This window comes from Eucalyptus grandis, chromosome 8, assembly GCF_016545825.1.
Source record: "Eucalyptus grandis isolate ANBG69807.140 chromosome 8, ASM1654582v1, whole genome shotgun sequence".
Lineage (NCBI taxonomy): Eukaryota > Viridiplantae > Streptophyta > Magnoliopsida > Myrtales > Myrtaceae > Eucalyptus > Eucalyptus grandis.
The window spans coordinates 71,492,390-71,497,264 of NC_052619.1; the positions used below are offsets into that span (position 1 = coordinate 71,492,390).

Sequence of the window (4,875 nt, forward strand, 5' to 3'; positions counted from 1 at the left end):
GCACTCACATCGGCTCTGGTTTGTGAGGAAGATTCACGAAGCCCCCCTGCACTTAAGGTTCACTTTGCAGGTTTTTCCGGCGTGGCGTCCTAGCAACCTTCACGAGTTGTGGCGAAGCCCATTTTCCCGCCACCGTGACTGATACGCCCACGGAGCCATCTCCGTAGCACACCTGCAGCAGCACCATCTCAGCCCGCCAGCTATGGTCGCTCGCCCAACCCTTCAAGCAAGCACCACAGCCACGCTTCCTCTGCACTGAGCCAAACTTCCAACGACGAGACCAGTCCAGGGTCGATCAACCTCACAAGATGGGATAGGAGGGAGTGAAGCTGGCGCATCCACATGGCTCTGACTGTTGAAGATAGGATTTTATCTGATTATGATTCTTTATATTTGAACTAATTGATTCAATCAATCCACAAGTTGGATATCAGTAAAATAGGAAAATATAATATTATGTTAAAATTATATCTTGAGTTTGAGATTCGATGCACATGAGGAGCATTTGTTGATCAAAGTCTGGTGCAAATTGATAATAAAGAAGCAAAGCATGAACGCCCTCTGTACATGTGTATCTTTATCAAAGATGTGCACGCCTCCCAAGTGCATTTTCTCTACCTCTTTAATTGCATGCACACGGATGTGCATGTATGGCGATAAATGAACGTTGAAGACTAAGACCAAAGTAAAAAGTTGTAGGCTTGTTTTGTCTTCTTTGATTTGCTCCTTGTTTCTTTCCTTTGCTATTTCATTCAGCTGCAGCCGACAAAAGGAAAGAAAAGGTAAAACATTAATTGAAGGAGTTGAACGTCATGGACGTGATCTTGGAAGACGGCGGCCATCCTTTTTTTTTGTGATTATCTTCAAAGATTATGGGCGCATGTTTTCTGCCTCATTAGATGCGTTCCATGCAAAGTGTGCATGTGTGCCCATGAATTTTGGTGGGCGTCGGAGCTGATTGTGGGCGCTTGAATGAGTTCACATTTCTTTCTTGTTTCTCCTATAAAAGGAGGATCGGAGAAGAGAAGTAAGGTAGAGCTGGAGAGAGAAGTCGTGAGCCTTCCTAGAGAAAAGGTAGAAGCTCTCGGCAGAAAGGAATTTTCTCGTTGTAAATTATACCCGAGTGTTTTAGCCAATTAAATTTTTATGAGTAGAATTTATTTAATTTTTTTAGTGAGGTTTCACTAGGAATTATGTGGGCTAAATACTATGTGAGTTATTTGGGTGTAATTTGGGGCTAGGAAATACTAAGAGTGTGTTTGAATGCTTGAGTGATTGTAATCTTCGATGTATCACTTGTTTCTAGAGTGGAATTTCGTACTGCTTTCCCCATGGACGTAAGTTCCGATATTCAGATTGAACCACGTAAATCCGGTTCCGATTTCCTCTCATTCATTCTGACTATTTTATCTGATTCGCTTGTCCATATTTCGCAACAATATTGTATATTTTTTCCTATTTGTCTTTTCTTGTATTATGAATATTTTTATGTACATGTGCAAGATTATTGAAAAATACAATTATAATTCCTCCATAATTCCTATTCGATTTTTATCATCTCTTCCTTGATTTCGCTCATGATATGAGTATTCTTTTCGACCTAACCGGCAAAGTTTTTCTGGATTGCTTCCCGAGAGATTTCTAACTTGTTGCAAATACGCACAACAAAGTTTGCACTTCGGTAGGAATCCACGTATTTATTTATCAACGATACCGATTTCCAATGAAAATCGCGATCCGGGCATACATGCATTGGAAGAAGCTCCCAATTCACCCCAGAACCAGACTTGAGATCTAATTGATCCGATTCAAGAGGAGTGGTCTTCCATCCAATACCTTATTGGTCCTGATTAATATTTCGGTCCAGTCCAGTGGCCCCTCGTCCACTAGTTTCCAGGTCAAGGCCAATGGGCTGCTGGGCTAGATCAATCATGGGTCCAACACGGTCATCCAGAGAACAAGCAACTTCGGCCCTTGAAGCTCAGCCCAATGGAGGTGACCGGTTTCTTTTGTTCTCAGGACCAACCTGAATAGTGGGTCGGGCTAGTCGTCTCCGGGTCATAGACCCAAATCGACACCAACGGGTTTAAGGACAAATTTCTACCTAAGTTTTCAACCCTGTTTCCCGCCTTATGCCTTTCCAACCACCAAAACCCGATGACCCACTCTATATGTATCATCGGCTGATGGACCGAAAATATGACTCATCAACTAACAACTCACTGGACTAGAAAACCGTTCCACTTTGGCTCGAGATTTCCAGTGAGCTCTAGTACGAAGGACAAAAGTGAATTCCACGATGAAACTATAGTTTTTCTAACCAATGACTAACTATAACAATATCGGCACAACTGTAACCAACTCGTTCGGACATGGATTAGGAACTGTGTAGCTCCCAAGGTCGAAAACCAAGTGGGACAATATCTGGAAGATGTACAGGAAGCTCAACTGAGCCAAGATCTTCTCGCTCCACCAAGCCTTGCCAGAGTTGAAGCAAGAGAAGCTCTCGGTCACCGCTTGCTTCAACAAGCTCTTGGCTCTGTGAAATGAGCTCGAGGCAGCTGAGAACAACTCAAGAGACCTGAGGCGACTCTCAAACAATACCAAGCCATCAAAGAACAAGAAAAAAGTGACTCAAATTCTCCTAATCTTGAGTGAGAGCTAATCACCTTTCTGGTCGTAGGTGCTCGCCATGGAACCCATCTTGCCGGTCGGTTGAATCTACCAATTGGCTGTCCAAGAAGAGAAAAAAACATCTAGCCACGGCCGAATATGTGCAGGTGGGAGTGAGCGTGACACTTGCTGCTCCGGCGAGACCATTGCAATGAACTCCAGTAGCCCTTGCGTCTAATTTTGTGGTGCCTGGATTTCACTAGGAAGAGGAAGGAAACCCTAGAGGGTTTCGAACAGACAGCCCAAATCAGAAGCAAGGAAGCAAGGGTTCGAGGGCTATTATTTGCCCATCCATGCGGCCAAATCCTACAGCCCATTTCAAGCCACATTAGCATCAGCTTTTAAACCATCCAATGGTCAACGGAATGCCACATCATCATAGAAAGGAGGTTGTCAAAATTTAAAAAAAGAGATATATTATCTGAATATTGCAAGTGCTCACACTATATTATTGATACATACTGGAAATTTACATGGAAAGTTTAATGATAAAGAAAAAAAGGGAGAAAGAATTCTCTACTTAAAAGGTTGAGCACAAGGGACTAAAGGGCAAATCAAACAATTACCCAAATAAGTACAAAATATCATTATGGCTTTGAGTCAATTAAGAATTGCAGACAAGACTGCGAGTTTTTCAAGTACCTCTTTTTGCAAGGCAAATTCTATTTCAGTTGATACATAGATAATTTATTCAAGTGCTAGTGACCACATAATATGTAATTGACAATTTTTTTCTCATGTTCACAAAAGACCCCACTTAGCCATATCGGTACATCTTCCAAATGGGAATATCCCTTATGTCACTATTGGCATCGTTTATTTTAGTCCATATATTATCCTTAAGAATGTCCTCAAGAAAGGAAAACACTAAGATCAAATAAATACAAATTAACTGAGAATCTATTTGCTGATGTTTAAGTAACTTTTGTCATGTAATTTTCGGAAAAATTCACTACCAATGTAATGAAAGTTACTTAGTACATTAAGAAATTTCTACAGTGGGTAATTTTACTGAATTAATTAGTTAATACTTATAAAATAAAAGTTAATTAACTATCTTCCGGAATTACCAAATGCTACTTTTGTAATTGAGAAATTACTAACGAGTTCAAAAAGGTTATGGTGACTAATTAAAAGATCTTCAAGTCGGAAAGCACCGGGGTTTTCTTGATCGGATTGCTCAACATGGGTCTAACAAGGTAGAAAGATAAGTGTTTTTTTTTTTCTCTCTCTTGGAATTAGAACACCTACATCCAAAGGATCCCTGGAATGTGCGGCTCTTCTGGACTGGAACACACACTCTTTTTTGCTGTCTGGAACATCCAGCTCTCGTGCAATATGGTTGGAAGATCGATCCTATGAATTCGTCTTAGTCGAAGTACCGAATCTGGACGGAAAATGATTTTGGATGGTTATCCTAGCAGTTGGAACTTCAAACATACTCTCGTTTGCTTGAGCACGTAATGAGCACTTACCTCAGCTACATGAGGGCGTGGTGGTGGGAGCGCTTTCTCTCAAGACAACATTCCTAGTACTTTGGTTCTCTAGCTATTTCCTTCCCAAAATGGCTTGATAAAAAAAAAAAAATTAAATGGACTCATTTTATGAATGATTCCATGAATAGAGTCAATGAAATGTCAAATCTACAAGGAAATTTGCATTTTCTTAGCGGGATTGGCTGAGGGTTGAACTATTTTTTTATATGGAATTGACATAATTTATGACTCTCCACATATGATGACTATAGAACTCTATCCTGCTTAGACCAGCCAAATTTAGCTAGCTTCCTTGTTTTTTTTTCGGTCACTTACAAGGCTTGGAAGACTCTTGCTTTAATTTCGTAGAAAATAACTTTGAGGGAAAAGTTTTCTGAATTTTCCAACGTTTGGCCCACGAAAAATGAATGGGTAAAAAAATAATTTATGTCGATTGAAAAAGTTCTCTAAAATTGGGGAAAATCATTTTGACTTTCTTATAGCCCTAGCTCATTTTCTCGTGCGCTTCGCCTTTCCTCGTTTTTGCATCTTGCTCCTCTCTACCAGATACCCGACCTCATCTCAAATGCCACCACCTTTGTCTCCACACTTGCGACCCTCGGTCCTTGTCAGCCACAACCGCCAGAGCACGGCAAAGAGCTTCCTCAAACACAGCAAGGCATTTCTTCCGCCGGCTTCTCCGACCGGCCCGCATTAGCAATTTGCT

General features: G+C 41.0%; 1 pseudogene; it reads right to left on the reverse strand.

Moving 5' to 3' along the window:
- Positions 1–2,331: 2,331 nt before the first annotated feature.
- Positions 2,332–4,875, reverse strand: part of LOC120287510 — a 7,600-nt pseudogene continuing 5,056 nt past the window's right edge.